Here is an 18,960-nt window from a genome sequence, read left to right on the forward strand (position 1 = left end):
ACACCAATCTCTCATCAAACTCAAAACCAAAGGATAAATCACTTGTTCACACATAAACCTCTCTGTGATAATGCAAACACAACCTCAACACCAAAATTACATGAATATATCACCTATATATACAGTTAATCAACCTTGACAACAAGATTGACTAAACCTTAACCCTCAACTCATAATTAGAAAATTATATTACACGCTACAAATATCATCCACTAGAACAATATAATGGTTTACATAGCATAAAATGGTCTTAAATCAAATTCCCAAATGCACAAATCCATTAGAAATCATGCCAAGATCAACCGCAACATGCTACACCACCAGAAATATCGCATAACACGAAAATCAACATCGGTTAATAGAAAACCACCAAAAACTCACACAATGATCAATACAGATTGCCAGAAAAATAGGACATGACTAAGAAACACCAACAAGCATGTTAGAATCATCAGAACAACTGCACCAACACCACTTATCAAATCTTAATCGATCAGCATCTGAAAGCTCAAGAACACAACCAATTGGCAACTGTCATGAAGAAAGATAACTTGTGGGGCACCAAATCACAATCCATCTGAAATGAATATACATAAGACCATCCCAAATGATATCCCAAAATCTTAGTACTAAATCTGATCACACTAGAATATACCGAACTCTGCAAAACAATTATCTACAAACCAATATTGCAAACTGGATCATAAGATCTTCCCAATCAACAATCATTAGAGCAATATATAGGAATATGTTGACATAAATGACAACACCATATCCTAGCAACAACAATGACCAACAATATCCAGCAATATCCAACAATGTCCCCCTTTGGCATTGATGACAACATATGAATGTGAAAAATAATCAATGCAAAGAAAGAAGATATCTCCAACAAACTCCCACTAAGACCAGGATATATAAAAAAAAAATTTCACATGATATCTCTCCCCCTTTGAAAACAATGCCAAAGATCTCAAAATAGGAAATCGAATTCTCTCCCTCAAAACACATACTACTCTAGTAGAGGAGCAACACCAACACACCAATCCGAATAAAGAGATAAAGCTCTGAAATCCATCGGATTGATGCAACTCAATGCATCTAGTTCTCATCAAGAGGGGTGGATACCCCTAACTTGTCTTTCAAATATATAAATGTATTTGCAAGCAAAGTCTTAGTGAAAATATCAGCTATTTGTTCCTTTGTAGACACATACTCCAACTTCACCTTTTCTTCACTAACTTGCTCTCTCAAGTAATGATATTTGATTGACACATGTTTAGTCTTTTAATGTTGCATCAGATTCTTTGACATATTAATAGCACTAGAATTATCATAGTAAATAACAGTAGGCTCATCATAAACAACTCTAATATCTTTCAACATTTTCTTCATCCAAACTACATGGGTGTAATTACTAGCAGCAACAATGTACTCAGCTTTAGCAGTAGATAAGGACACTAAATCTTATTTCTTGCTAGCCCATGAAACCAACTTATTACCCAAAAATAATGCTCCACTGGTAGTTCTCTTTCGGTCATCATAATCATTAGCCCTTGATCAACATCAGTGTAGGCACAAAGCATGAAATCATCATTCCTTGGGTACCATAAACCATAGTCCATAGTTTCCTTCAAGTATCTGAATATCCTCTTAACAACAGTGACATGACTCTCTTTCAGATTAGCTTGATATCTAGTATCCATGCACACAACATGCATAATGTCCAGTCTATTTTAAGTAAGATATAACAATCCACCAACCATAGATATATACAAACTCTGATTGGCTTTCAAATATTCATCATTCTTAGTCAATTTACAACCAGTCACCATAGAAGTTCCAACTAGTTTGGAGTCATCTAACCCAAAATTCTTCAACAATTCCTTCACATACTTAGTTTGAGATATGAATATACCTTTTCCAGTTTGTGCAATCTACAAACCTAAGAAAAAAATCATCTCACCAGTCGTAGACATCTCAAATTCCTTCTGCATATCACCGACAAACTTCATGCTCAATTTATCATCAACACCAAAGAAAATATCATCAAAAAAGACTTCAACAATTAGGATGTTATCATTTTCAATCTTGAAATACAGATTATTGTTAGCAACACCTTTAGTAAATCCTAATTTCAATAAATATTCGTCTAATCTAGCATACCATGCTCTAGGGGATTGTTTAGATCCATAAAGAGATTTCTTCAAATCACATAGCATGTCTCCATAATCCGACAATGAAAATCCATGAGGTTGTTCAATGTATACTTCTTCCTCAAGATCACCATTCAAAAAGGCAAATTTGACATCCATCTTATATACCTTGAAATATTTATAAGTAGCATAACCGAGCAACAGTTTAACAACTTCAAGTCTGGAAATCAAGGCAAAAGTCTCCTCATAATCACTTCCTTCTAGCTGTGAATATCCTTTGCAAACTAGTCTTGATTTATTTCTAACAGCTTCACTGACTTCATTCAGTTTTTTTCTGAATACCCATTTAGTACCAATAACATCATTATCCTTAGGTCTAGGCACAAGATCCCAAATGCTATTCTTCTCAATCTGATCTAGTTCTTCTTCAATATCTCTCATCCAACTTTCATCTTTACAAGTTTCAGCAACATCTTTAGGTTCAACTTTAGAAATCAAGCATACTTCTTCAGTAGCTAACCTTCTTCTAGTCATCGCACCCTTGTTCTTGTCACCAATGATCTGATTTTCAGAATGATTCAGTCTTACATACCTTGGAGTCTCCTGATTGCTCTGATTCTCATGTTCCTACACTCCTTCTCAGGTTCCTACACTCCTTCATTAACAACATCCAGATTAACAGTCTCCATCGAATCATTCTTCTTCGGCTTTTCAGGTTGAATTGGGGCTAAAACAATATGTTGACCATCATCATAACCACATGCTTTGATTTCTTTTCCAAGATTCTCATCTACCTTCACATTTTCACTCTCCACTATCTTTCTCAATCTCTTATTGTAGCACCAGTAGGCCTTTCTCTTTGTAGAATATCCTAAGAAGACACCTTCATCACTTCTAGCATCAAAATTTCCTATATGCTCATCTCTCTTGATATAAGATTTGCTACCAAATACTCTGAAATATCTCATAGTAGGAATATGACCAAACCATAGCTCATAAGGGGTCTTACCAGTATCACCTTTGATGTGAACTCTGTTGAATGTGTAAACAACAATGCTAATGGCTTCTCTCCAGTAAATCTTTGGAACATTTTGTTCAATCAGCATAGTCCTTGCAGCATCCAAAATAGTTTTGTTCTTCCTCTCAACAACTCCATTCTGTTGAGGGGTTCTAGGAGCAGATAATTGTATTCTAATCCCATGCATCTCACAGAATGAATTAAATTCACCAGAACAGAATTGTCCACCTCTGTCAGATCTCAAGCACTTCAACTTCAATACAGACTTAGTCTCTACCTTAGCTTTCAATATCTTGAATTTATCAAATGCTTTTGATTTCTCCTTCAAAAAGACAACCCACATCATCCTAGAATAATAATCAATTAGCAGCATAAAATATCTATCACCCTGCACACTTCTAATATTTGTAGATCCACATAGGTCAGTATGCACAAGATCTAGTAATTCTTTTGATGTATATTGTTTTCTTTTGAAATAAATCCTTGTTTGCTTACCGAACTGACATTCCTTACATACCGGATTAGCAGGCTTAACAATTTTAGGCAAATCTCTAATAACATGTGTAGAATTGATCTTAATCACTGAATCAAAATTCACATGACACATTCTCCTATGCCACAACCAACTTTCATCAATATGAGCAATCAAACAACTTTTCTCACCAACATTCAAATGGAAAATGTTTCCTTTAGTCTTAGTTCTAGATCCAATCTCTATACCAGAGGCATTTAAGATCTTGCATTTACCATTCTTGAATTGTAGATCATAACCTTTATCAACCATCTATCCAACACTCAAAAAATTATACTTCAATCCTTCAACATACAAGACATCATCAATGTTATTTTTACCATAAAAAGAAATAGAACCTCTACCATGGATTACACAAGCTTTGTCATCTCCAAATCTAACTATTCCACCATCATACCTCTCGATTCTCACAAATTTTCTTTTATCATCGATCATATGATGTGAACAATCTCTATCAATTACCCATTCACCTTTCTCTTCAACCTCAGTATCTAAAGCCTTCCGCTCAATATTGCAGCAAGTGGAATCAATAGGTATAGGTCTGTCTTCTTTAATGACAATAAACACAACTTCATCTCCTTCTGATTATTCATCAGTAACACCTTCATTAGCAAGATAATAACAATTCTTTTGATTTCTAAACTTCTAGTTAGACTTGTAAGGCTTATCATACTTCTCATGCTTTTCATATCTATCAATCCTATCATGCTTATCAAACTTAGCATGCCTTTCATACTTAGCCATTCTCTCCAGGCATCTAGAAGAAAAATGTCCTATCTTATTACAAGAGAACCATTTCAAAGGCAAATTTCCATCATATGTACTGGCACCTTTAGGAAATATTAGGGAAATCAAAGATTCAAGCTCATCTACCTCTCTCTCTCTCTCATATATGGATATTTTGCATTCATCAGGATCATACTTTTGCTTACCAGATACAAATGCAGATGCTTTAAATGTTGTCTCAAACTTTCCATGTGATTCACCAAATTCACTCAACTCAAATGCAGAAAGCTTTCCAACCAACATATCTCTTGTCATAGTAGTCACACTTCAGATCTCATCAATATCAACAACCTTATGTTTATGGGTAGGAGGCAAAGATCTCAACACCTTAGAAACAATTTCATCTTCCTCAATGGTTCCATCAGCACATCTGATACCTAGGAAAAGATCATTCACCTTGGCCATAAAAGAGTGTATGTTCTCATTATCTCACATCTTTAATGTCTCATATTTTCCTTTCAAGCTCTGCAACTTAGCAACCTTCACTTGTTTATTGCCTTCATATAGGATCTCAAGCTTCTCCCAGATCTCATGTGCGGTCCTAAGTCCCATTACATTTGTCATCTCAGAATTAGTCAGGGCACTAAGAAATGCTTCCTTCTCTCTAATATTGTGCTCAGTCTCCTTGATCTCATCAAGAGTAGATGGTCCATTCTAAGGAACAATATAGGTATTTTTTCTTATCTTCCAATAATCTTCACCAAGACATTTCAAGTGCACTTCCATCCAGTTCTTCCATATAGTATAATTGCTTCCATCAAACCTCACACTATCCTTCTTAAAGATAACACCTTGAGCTGCCATCCTAGATCTCCTCAAGTGGTTAAGCTTCTACTAGAGGATATAGCTCTGATACCGATTGCTAGCAGAAAACAAGAAGGAATACTGAGAGAGGGGGCGAATTAGTGTTCATCGGAATAACAAACTTAAACACAAAAAATAGATCTAATAAACTGTTGCAATAAGATAGATAGGAAAACTAAAAGCACAACATGCAACACCAAGATTTTGACGTGGAAAACCTGGTTAAGGGAAAAGCCATGGTGGGAACCTACCCACAATAAGATGATAATCTACAGTAGTATGTGAAATATTACAATGGGGAATGCACATGCATTCAGGCACACTACTTAGAGCTCATTGCTCAAATATAATGGCCTGAATGGCTACAACCCTTAGGGAAGTCAACTTACAATAAGATTCGGACTACAATTCGGAAGAAATGAATTGAAAGAATAGCATCTCCAAATGCTTGATTATAGTTTCGGTTAAGCACAGTTGTCTGCTCTGCAACACCAATCTATCCTCAAACTCAACACCAAAGGATAAATCACTTTTCCTTACATACACCTCTCTCTGATAATATAGACACAACCTCAACACCAAAATTACATTAATATATCACCTATATATACAAGTCATCAATCTTGACAACAAAGTCAGCTAAACCCTAACCATCAACTCATAATTACAAAATTACATCATACTATACAAAGATCGTCCACTAGACCAATATAATGGTTTACATAGAATAGTATGGTCCTAAATTAAATTCCCAAATGCACAAATCCATTGGAAATCATGCCAAGATCAATTGCCATACGCTACACCACCAGAAATACCACATAACATGAAAATCAACACCGGTTGATAGAAAACCACCAAACACTCGCACAATGATCAATGTGAATTGTTAAAAAATAGGACATGAATAAGAAACACCAGCAAGCACGTTAGAATCATCAGAACAACTGTACCAACACCACTTATCAAATATTCATTGATCAACATCTGAAAGCTCAAGAACACAACAAATCGGCAACTATCATGAAGAAAGATAACTTGTGGGGCACCAAATCACGATCCATCTGAAATTAAGATACACAAGACCATCCCAAACAATATCCCAAAATATTAGCACCAGATCTAATCACATCGGAATATACTAGAGGATATGCCAAACTTTGCAAAACAGTGATCAACAAACCAATAGTGCAAACCGGTTCATAAGATCTTCCCAATCAACAATCACTGAAACAATACATAGGAATATGTTGACATCAATGAAAAAAAAAATCCTAGCAGCAGCAATGACCAACAATGTTGGTGTTCTTGAGCTCTGATAAAGAGATGATGATGATTCTAGTAATCTGAGTTGTTGTTGTTGTTGTGGTCCAATTCATGTTGCTTGTGAATATTTCTAGATCGTGTTCTATGCGTATTGGTGGTCCACATTGATTATTGTGCGTTCTATTGAAGATTTTCTTTGTCTGGTGATGTTCTTCATGTTATGAGACATTCTTGGTGATTGTAGCATGTTGCAGATGATCGAGGCATAATTCTTGGAGGTGTTTCATATTTGCAGTGGTTGTTTAGGTCCAGACTATGTCTTAGCCGACATTGTTTTGGTCTGCATGTGTTGTTATAGTGTGTGTGATTATATTTTTGTAATATGTAGCATGCATTGAGATGACCTATTTTTCATGGGTTGGTGACTTGTATAAATGAATGTAATAATCATTGCTTGAGGAATCACGCTATGTGCAAATATTGTATCAATCATTCAGTAGCAGGGAAGTTGTGCGAAGAAGTGTGTTGCAAAGAAGATTTGATAGTGAGCTTAACCAGAAATGTACCCAAGCATATGGTGATGCTATTTTCACAGTTCATGTAATTCAGATTGTTGTTTGAATGCTTTTGTAATTCAGTGAGACTTCCTATAAGGCAGTGAGCCTTCCCTAAGGGTTGTAGCCCATTTGGGCTTCTTGTTTGAGCATTTAGCTCTAGGCAGTGTTCCTAAATGCATGTGCATTCCCCATTGTAATATTTACATTTACTCCTAACAAGGTATTATCTCATTGTGGGTAGGTTCCCACCGTGCTTTTTCCCTTAAATGGGTCTTCCATGTCAAAATTTTTGGTGTTATGTGTGTTATTGATGTGGTGTTGTTTCATGCTTTAAACTATTAAGTATCATATCTGATTTGTGGTTTAAGTTGTTGTAAGTTTTTGAGTAAACTGATTCACCCCCCTCTCAGTTTATTGCATTGTTGCCAATAGTAAGGAGGTTGCTTTCAAAGGTCATTGCATTTGACTTTACACTTGCAAATTGCATCTACTTTTAAGTTTCTAAAGCCTCTTCAACAATCTACTTTGCACATATCCTGCAATCCATGCATTCCATGAGGTGACATCTTTTTAAGGCATTATATAAGACAATCCACTAGCAAAGGTCATGGGATTTGACTTTACACCTACAAATTGGATTTTCTTGAAATATTTGAATACCTTCTTCAACAATCTACTTTGTACATATCCTACAATCCATGCATTCCATGAGGTGACATCTTTTTAAGGCATTCCGTCAGGCAATCCACTGGCAAAGGTCATGGAATTTGTATTTACACCTCCCAATCGCATTTGCTTGAAAGTTTCTAAAGCCTTTTCAATGCTTCCACTTTGTGCGTACCCTATAATAAGAGCAAGGATAAGACCACATTTCTTTTGGGTGTTCCACTTGCAATTATTAGCCATAATTTTGTGCTTGTGAACTAGATATGTTTTCTTACACTGAGAGATTTATGGAGAAGAGAGGAAGTTTGGGCACTAACCCTTTTTTGTGGGTATAACCTGCAATCATTGCATTTCATGTGATGAAATTTTTATCTATTTAACAATTTGTGTGCCCTGTCAGTTCTTCCATGGTTAATGTACAAATCTTTCAAGGCTATTGCAATGCCAAATTTTGACAAAACTCCTTTGTCATTAAATTTGTTGGGGAATCCATGCCCCATTCCAAAGACCAATTCCAAAGCCTTATCAAAAAATCCATTTCCTGCATACAGTATGATGGAGTGTTGTATTTGTGGGATAGTTTTTTAAAGCTTTTTCAACAACTCCATTTTGTGAAAATGTGGCAATCATGACAGCCCATGAAACCATAGTCAGAGAGGGTGGATGGCTGGAAGTTGGGTGTACCTTAATACTCAACACCAATATTTTTTGACCATTCATTAAGGTTTTGTGCATTCATCAGCTTTTGTGGCTTCCAATTTGACAATTCGATCATTGATGGTGTGTAATATTGATTTATCGGCTTTGGAAACAATAACTAGTGGTTGTAAAATGGACAATATGGCTCTTTATCTACAGGTGGTAAAGTGAGAATGTTGTGCGCTCATTATGGTATTGGTTGTCAACTAGTGGAATTTGGTTGGCAATGGTGACAATTGTAGAGATGTTGTCCATGGAACTATATTAAAAAGATAGAATGGTGCTTCTGCTCCACTGTCAAGCTCTTTTAAATCAAATAAACTTTAACAGTTTGTATTCTAATTTTTTACAAGTTTTATGAGATTTTTCTAATTATCAACTAACACAGGTGCAGTTGCCACATATCAAGGTGGAGATTCTAAACAAATTGTTTGTCAGTTTTCAAGGCTCTAAATTACAATATATTATTTAAATCTTTTAATTGTGCAAATTCATCAATCCTAGGATACTCATCTTTATTTTGCACAACAAATAGTTTAAAAAGAACAACTCATTTTGAGATGTTGGCATTAAATGAACCTTCATGAGTGATTGATAGAGAACAAATTTGCATTTTTCTATCTTGGTTTAAAAAAAATCCTATGTTTGTTGGAGCAACATCTCCATGATGCTATTCAAAATTGCAATGAAGGACTAAAAGGAACAAGTGTATACTGTGATTGGTGCATTTGCACATTCTATTAGCATAAAAGCTATTTTCATTTTAGAAAGACCTACCAAGGGACACATCACCCTTGGGATGACCTTAAGCGATAAATCCTTCGAGCTTCTATAGAAATCAAGTGAGAGCTAAAGTTGTAACCTTAGGTGTATTTGTTCCTACAATGTAATTTTTTGGAAGGACATATGGGTCTCACTGTTAATTACTAGGCTCTTGAGTGAGTTATTGCAGAATGGACTTACATCTAAATCCATGGATCATTAGTAGAACCTTTTTAGTCTAGAGAGCCGACCTATTCTATTGATTGAGTTTTGCAGTAGTTTTAGTGCAAGGGCATAATTGGTTTTCCCCCCAAGATACTCACCATATGTGTTTCCTTGAGATGAGATAGAAATTCTGGGGTTGTACAAGTTGTTTTCAACTTTTGAAAAGAGGGTGATTGGGTCATCCTTCCAGTCTTGGAGGTCCCTATCTATTTGTTCTCACAAATATCAAAATACAACACACTTCTTAAGGTGTTGCATATTGGATTCAAAGAAGCATCAAGTGTGGGATAAAATTACTACAATTGGCCATCCTTAGGGGTAAAAAGTGACTGATTTGTCTTTGTTTGTTTAGACTAGTGAAAATTTGGCCTAAATTTGGCCTAAGAACATACATATTTCATTGAGTTAATGTCAAAGTTACTCTACCAAGAAAAGATGCGTTTATGTGCTTGATGTGTCTTCCTATCAAAATCAAACATTCAAAACAAGTACATGTCATCAACTAATCAAAACAAATCCCCAACCAAGAACAATATTGCACAAACATCAATGCTTAAGGTTTGGAAATCTTTCAAATACATCAAGAAGTACATCTAGTGTCATTTTAAGAAGAATAAGCTTAGTGAAAAGACAATCCAAAAAAGAAAAATCTTTGTGTACAAAAATTGTAAGCTCTTGTTGAAACATTAAACATTCATTCATCACTAGGAACTTGTGATCAAGCATTATAAGACATAATTTGTTCTGCTTTTACAACTTCCATAGGTTTAGATGTGTGAAAACCAAACAAACAGGTTTAAAGACCTTCTTACTGGTAGGCTTTTTGACCTTAGGAGCAGATTTATTCTTAAGAGTGTTGCTCTTGGTACCAGAGGATTCTCCTTTTTCAGATATGTGAAAACCAAGTCCAGAGGTATCACCATTCATCCTTTGAGATTGAATTTTCTCTTCAAGCAAGGTAGAACTTATGTTGAACTTTTCCAATTTTCCATACAAAATAATTCATTGTGATGTCAATATATAGACATTTTGTTTGTATTTTGGATATGTTGATATTTATTTAATTATTTATAATCTTTGTGATTTCATTTGATTTGCATTGTCTTAGGTAATCTTCATATGTTATGGTGGATCTTTGTTGTTGTTAGGCTAGGGTTTTGTGGTTGAATCTATTTAGCCTTTCAATATTGTTGTTATCCATTTTCTAGTATGGAAGTCTTATGCAGAAAAATATACTCAATCACATACCAATGCTAAGGATCAACCACCAAAGCAATTAGATATTCAAAGGCATGCTCAAAATCTGGACACAAGGAAACCACATGTCAAATTTGGGGGCAACACACTAGAACAAACTCATGACATTCCTATAGAGTATGGTATACATGGACAAAATAGATATTCCATTCCTCATCATGACTCTATACCAAGTGGTCCATATACGCAACATCGTTATAGACCTCCTCCATATGAACATGTGTATGATCAATATCATCCATATATGCAACATGCTCCTCCTCCACCCAGTAGTTCAGGCATGGGGTTTGGTCCAAGAAGTTGGTCTCCACCTAAGAGCAATTTGGAACAGTAAGTCAAGGACTTACAAAAGAAAATGGAGGACATAAATACACCGAAGCTAACTTACACAATGAGAGACATATGTCCCTATCCATTTGACAAAAGCATTTCAATGCCTCCATTTCCTATACACTTTGTCATACCTAAGTTTGATAAGTACAAAGGAAAAGGGGATCCTAAGGCACACATAAGACAATTTTTCACAGCTTACATTGAGGTAGCAGTAGAAGAGACATATTTGATGAGATTATTCCCACAGAGCTTAGGCGATCAAGCTATGGAATGGTTCTCCCAACTCCCACCTAGAATTAAGTCTTGGGGTGATCTAGCAGAGGCATTTATCCAATCTTTCTCATACAACATAGAGACAGACATATCAATCACTACTTTGTGCAACACCAAACAAAAGGATGGAGAATATTTTTCATCATTTTTACAAAGATGGAGAAATCTAGCCAGCAGATGCTCTTGTGAAATTCCACAAAAACAAATGGTAGAGATGTTCACTCAGAATGTTAACAAAGACATTGGTTATGATCTAAGAAAAGATTGTTCGTCCACCTTCAAGGACATCATTGAAAAAGGGTTGGTGACAAAAAAGGTCCTAATTGAACAAGGAGTCATTAAGATATTCAAGGAAAACAAAGATGACTATAAAGGAAAAGACAAGCCAAGATTTTGGAATAAAAATAAGAACACAGTCAATGATGGTGTTGTGGATGCCAATACAGTACGACCCAAAATCATTTTTTTTGGATCAAGCTCTACAAACAATCAGGTGAATACTCAAACAACTTCAAAGTCATGAAGGAAGTACACTCCATTGGGAGAACCACTTGAATTAGTTTTCAAAAAGCTAGTGGCAAACAAAATCATAACAATTCTAGATCTGCCTCCATATGAGGCAAAGGTTAAACCAAATTGGTGGAATGACGATGAGTATTGTGAATTTCATAAGAGCAAAGGACATAAAATAGGAAATTGCCATCGACTGAAGAACATCATACAAGATCTTATTGATAGAGGTGACATTGAAATTGAAGGACACTCATCCAATCAAAAACATGAGATGTTTAAGGAACCATTCCAAAAGCATGATAAGGAAAAGCTAAAGCCATAGATAACCAAACCAACTATACCAGAGCATCTTATAACTATGATTCAACTATCAATCACATTTCGATGGACAATTATGTCTCTACCATTATCATCAAGGACAAAACACCTAAGAATTCTACCCAAAGACCCAAGATTGTCCTAAAAGGCATTGGATCTTCTTTTGAACCTACCTCTGAATGTAATGTTACAACTCATCAAGGTAAATTCACTTTGCAAGGTGCTCTAGCTAAAAACACCGCTTCCTCATCAACCAAACTTGAGTATGACCTTGTAGAACAGTTAGGGAAGACACCCACACTCATATCCATCCTTGAGCTCTTACACATATCCCCTGCACATAAATCTATCTTGACAAAATTTTGAGAGACACTTCTATCCCTACTGATCTGAACGTGAACTAGTTTCAAGCCATGGTGGGATACCTTTCCATTCCAAATTCTCTTACATTCACAGAAGCTGATGACACCTCCATAAGTCAACCACATAATGCACCTTTACACATTGAAGCCTTCCTACACAAACATCAAATAAAATGAGTCTTGATAGATGGAGGAGAAGGTCTAAACATTTGCACATTGAGCACTATTAAACAATTGGGATATTCAGATAAAGCTGTGAATTCTACAAACAAAACTACCATCAAAGCATATGATGATGAAGAGCGTTCATCCAAAGGCATAGTCACCTTACCTCTCAGAGTTGGACCAGTTACAAAGGATGTGGTTTGTCAAGTCCTAGACCTAGATCTCACATACAACATATTACTAGGATGTCCATGGATTCATGAGATGAGCGCAGTACCATCTACATATCATTGATGCATCAAGTTCCCACACAATAGAGTTGAAGTGACTATCAAAGCTGACCCAAATCCATTCATATATTGCAACAATCTGTGTCCTAGATCAGAAGTAACAATACCAGTCAATCGAGAAGTTGTTCCTTCATCAACATATGTTGATCCAAAATCCTTAAAAGCTTCTACATCAAAACAAGTAGAGATCAAAGAAAAATTCAAGGTTAAAGACATGGGATGTGGTGAGTATATATTTCATGTTGATCAACTCCCACTATCTCCTAAGGTATTCAGTCAAGAGGAACAACCTACAAACAATTTGCAATATCAAGGAATTGGGTATGAAGCACCTAGTGTTGTGGCTACTAAGTCTAAATGCAAATCTCCTCTAGTGGTGCAAGCAGCTCTTGATATCAATATTCCTACAAGTGGTTCCAATGAAGAATCTATTGAGCGTATCGCCAGTCCTCTTAAGAACTCACATAGCCTTACCATTTCATCCATTCATTCTATTTCCACTCTGCTCCTAGACCTGGATCAACAAGAACTACAAAATCCCTTACTAATTGGGGATCAAAAATCAAGCTTTGAAAAGAAAAATCTAAAAGTCAAAAATACAGAAAAGTCCTTTAGTCCAAATCAAAATCAAAAGCTATTGTACTCTGCAAAAATCAAAGTCAAGGATAAAAATCCTATAAACAAAAAAGAACAAGAGTTGATCTCCCCTAATATCAAAATAACTAAGGGCAAATGTTCTAAAATTTCAAGTCAAAAAGAATACTTGTTGATCCTAAGTCTCCAACATGTCATGATACTTTCACTTCTTTTCACAATCATAAGCCTTCATAACTCATCCACTTGTTCCACACATCATTTCCCTTCTGGTGATACATCATGGACCTTTAATGGAACTTCCTTGAAGGACTTTGTTGTCAAGGATGCCCAAACTTCTTTAGGTGACACGCATACGGGCTTGTGTAGTCCACACACTAGTAATTCTATCTCAGTTCCTTCATCAAGGAAGACAGTCACTCGAGTTACACATCATTCAGTCAAGGAACAATACATTTACAATCATAAGGTAAAGCCTCACATATTTGAGGTAGGTGACTTGGTTCTCGAAGAAAATCTCAAAAATTAGCAAGACAGAGAGAAGAAGGGCAAGTTCGAACCAAATTGACTTGGTCCTTACATCATTACAACAACCTATGGATCCGGTGCATATCAGCTCTCAACCATAGAGGACGAACCTTTGAAAGATCCTATCAATAGCATGCACCTTCACAGGTTTTACACATAGCTCTTCAAAATATCCTAATCCAAAAATACAAAACATTCAAAAAATTCAAAAATACAAAAAATTTGAAAAATCAATTTTTTTTTTGAAAAACAGAAAAACATTTGGTCCAATAGTGAAAACCACTTCAGTGGCGCCCTAGGCAAGTACCATGGTGAAAACTGGGTCACCAGTGCCATGTGTAGAGACATTGCTCCTCCCTCCTTCAGGATTCCATTTCATCCTTCACTTTGCACACACTCACAACCTATCCATTAATAACAAACTTACCCATTCCCATCATGGCTTGTTATTGATCTACCCAAGATTGGTTTGCCATTCATAATAAAACTTCATTTTCACCCTTTTCCATCCATAATAAATCAGCTCCTATCTATGGCTAAGGAAAATCCTATGTCTAGTAATGGGTGTGGAACTAAGAGCTTCGCTTGTTCTGAGGAGTATAGTTTCTTCTAATTTTCTTTAGTCTATCCACGCACAATCTGCAATAAAGAAACACTTGCATCGTCGATCCGCAATAAAGTTTTGTATTCTCTATAATAAAGTATCAGTTGCCTGGATTCAGTCAGTTTTAGTTGAGACACAACAACAACAATGGGATTCAACAAATCAAATCTTTCAACAGACTCAGACAACATTATGGTTCAGTGTTATCTATCCTTTTGTGAAAGTAAACATTGTGACCACAATCAAATAGACTTATACAAGTGACAAGAGACACTAAACTTGGGGACTATAGTGGATGTTGGTGTCAAGTTTTGGTTTTATTTTGATTTTATCTTTTTGGTGACATGTCTTTTAGCTTTTCTGGGATGTCTCTGACTAGAGATTCTATCTCCAGGATGTCTTTGACTAGAAAGGTGAGGATGGGGTATCATCACCTATTTTTCTTTGCTGTCTGTGGATTGTCTCTTAAGTAATGCTATGACTTGTCCAAGGATATGAGGACACTATGAGTCTAGTGTGAACTAGGGCATTCCTTGTTTGTGATTGTCTTATCTCCATGCAAACAAGTACAATGACTTTCTGGGTCGAACATATGCCTCTATTGTCATAACCTACTTTCCATAATAAAGCTCAATGATGATAATGCACAAGAAGCTTTTTCACTTTCATATCTTCTATCTTCCATCCCCTTTTCTTGATTGGCCTCCATCATCCTTCTTGACTCCATGTAGCCTACTATCACATGACTAAGTATAATTACACACCAAAAATATCTGCATTGCATATATATTGCACCTACATTACCACATATAAGCATTTCATACATACATATAGATATCACAATTGCATCACATCCTACACACAACACATGTTAGCATATTTCACATTTTCATCATGTAAATAGTTATTTACATTATCATATTCATCTGCATTTCATACATTCACATTTGCATACATAACATATTAAAAACATAAAAGAACAAAAATATTGCATTGCATCATGTACATATTTGTATCCATATCATAAGCATCACATAGAAACATACATCACATAGGTACACATGCATATAGCTGCCGCAAAGATGAATCATCTCATATATATATATATAATCATAAGTGTCATGATACAATGATGTCAAAATCATATGGCTATAGTCACCCGAAGGTGTGATCATACAAAATGGTACAAAACTGATACATAGGGAGCCCTCTAAGGCTATGATGAACTCCCTCCCTCAGAGCCACCTGGCCTCGACAGAACCTGAGCCCTGAAAGGACCCACCTCAGGATCATCTCTCCTATCCCCTCTATCTAGTGGTGGTGGAGGACCCATGACCCCATCGCCTAATGCATGTCTCTTGTCCCTCCCTCCAGTGGTTGTTGTTGTCCATGATGGTCTATGGAAACTCCTAGCTCACTGCTCTAGTGACACCACTCCATCGTACAGGTCTCTCTAGTAGCCTATCTCCTCCCCAGCTCGTAGAACATAAGCATAACTAGCTCCTGTGTCCTCTGCTACCTGCCTCCCTACCCTCAGTGCTATCTCAGCCTCTATATAACACTGGATATCCTAATCTCACTCCCGCTCAGTATCCCTCAACTATATCCTGAGTCTATCCCTCTCCCGCTCGAGATCCTAGATCTCATCTGCTTGTCCCTGGCAGATCTCCCTCAACTCCAATAGCTCATCCTCCTCCTCTCCACCCTGTACCTGTGGTTGCTCATGCCCCTATACATGTGGCTGCTCCTATATGCACGGTCCCCAAGCATATCTAGTATGTTGTGTCACTAGTGTCTCCAATGTGCTCCCCCAGCCCACAGCCAACCCTTGTGTTGCCCTGTCCAGATACAGGAACCCACTGATCACTCCTGCCAGTACGGATGGTAGTGCCAATCTTGTCCATGTCATGGTATCCCATGCCACATGTCCTGCCCTCATCTCCAATCCTAGATCCTAAAACACTCATCTCAAGGCATCCCTATCTTCGTCTCGATCGTAGGGAACCAGCTCCCCATCGATCGGTATTTGCAGTATCCTATATACATCCTCCAAGGTGACTATCATCTCACCCATCAACAAATGAAAAGTGCAAGTCTCTGAGTGCCATCTCTTAGCTAAAGCAGTCAACAATCCCATGTTCACCCAAAATTCAAGCACATACAAAATGAATCGCAAACCCATAACCTCAATAGCTACTCTATCCTCAAATGTCAGCTTCGGTCGTAAACTCTGAGTCGATGGAAATCTCTCTTGTGACTCCAGCATAGGTAGGTACTCCTACAGTAAAGAAAATCAACTTTTTCAGTCCTAGTGACACTCACTGTTCATCACAAAGTGTTGTTGTTTATCCTAGTGGTACTCACTATTCATCACAAAGTACTACGTGTTTTTGCACTCCCTGTTCATCACAAAGTGTTGCTCATATTTGCACTCCCTGTTCATCACAAAGTGCTGCTCATATTAGTACTCTCTATTCATCACAAAGTACTATGTCTTGGTACTCCTTGTTCATCACAAAGTGCCTTGACCTATCTTATCCTAGGGCCTCTGCTTGAGTGTATCCTCTTGAGTAGTTTCCTAATTGGCAATGTATGTTCTATCATAGAATTGTCAATCCTAGCCCTATCTGCTATCCTAGTCTTCCCTATAGGACCTGCTTGAGTGTATCCTCTTGGCAGCTTATCCAATCAACAACAAATGTTCATCATAGAACTGTCGATTCAACCTTGAAGACATAAACGCACATTTTTTACACAAACGCACATTCATAACATAGACATGCCTGGCACCAATGCAGATGCACCTTAGCGTTTTTCCCCCCCACTTGAAATTTTGTAGAGTGCATTGATTACCCTACCTAACATGAAGTTATGAAAACATTTAATGTGACTAAGTACAAGGAGGTTTTGTGGTACTTACCGGCTCTCCTGCATCTGCTGGCCTTTGAAATCGGTGAACGTAATCAAATCTGTGAACCAATGCCATCGCTGCTGACTGCTGCTGTTCTATTCTCTCTTTGCACTCTGATCTCTTGGATGTGTGGATGACAATGATGATGTTTTACCCTTGTGGTCTATCTTATAGATTTCCCTAGCCCTATCCCTAGCCCTACCCCTAGTCTCCTATGTCAGTCTTCGTTATCTTGTGACTCTGTCACTCTATCCTATCTTGTTGGTCATTCTAGCCTTTCTTTCTTATCAAGAGATTGTCTGTGATCTTTTTGGACATTTTCATCCAATCTCTCGAGGGGGCATATCATTTCCATCTTGGGGCAACTTTGTATCAGTTCATCTTATCTTCTTTGAAACAACGCAACAAGCTGCATTGCCTCAAAGAGGGGCAAAATGTAGACATCTAAAATTGTCTAGTCTAATTAAATAAATATCTTTATTTATTTAATTATTTTTAGCCTAATTCTTCTATTAATTGAATAAATCTTTATTTATTTAATTAATTCATTTATCCTATTCAATCCTATGCATTCAACCCCTGGACATATACATTCTAATCAAGCATCCTAGCATTCAATCTTTCATATGTGATCCTACTTGCAACCACATTTTCATTCTCTGTTGAGCTCTTATGCACATAAAATCTGAGAGCAAATATATCAAGAAAGATCAATGGAGATAGGAAGAATGGAGATTCAAACCATATTGGACATGTGATGGTATAATCTTTGTGATTTCATTTGATTTGCATTGTCTTAGGTAATCTTCATATGTTTTGGTGGATCTTTGTTGTTGTTAGGCTAGGGTTTTGTGGTTGAATCTATTTAGCCTTTCAATATTGTTGTTATCCATTTTCACTGTATACAATGTCAACACTTGTCAACACTTATCAACACTTGGAGATCTCTGGTTATGTTCACCGGTATCTGGTTCACCGGCACTGAGGATGATCTGTTATCATTTGGAGATTACTTGGTTATATCGAAGACATCGTTTGGACACTTGGTCTTGGTAATTTAATTATTGATCTAATCGGGTTTGCATATTTGCTGTTATCGGTAAATAGGTGTAGGATATGCACCGGCAAGCTTATCTATTCCAGATCAACACGACACATCATGAAGATGATTTATTATTATTGTAAATGCATTGAGATGACATCATGCATCACATATTGATTCATTTGTAATTGATTTTATTGTAATATCTTTTAGTGAGCCGACCTACATTTGGTCTTAGGTTATGGTATAAATGTAAGATCTCATTTATGAGATTATGTGGAATAGTGTGAAAATGGATT

The sequence above is a fragment of the Cryptomeria japonica genome, chromosome 5, assembly GCF_030272615.1.
Source record: "Cryptomeria japonica chromosome 5, Sugi_1.0, whole genome shotgun sequence".
Taxonomy (NCBI): Eukaryota; Viridiplantae; Streptophyta; class Pinopsida; order Cupressales; family Cupressaceae; genus Cryptomeria; species Cryptomeria japonica.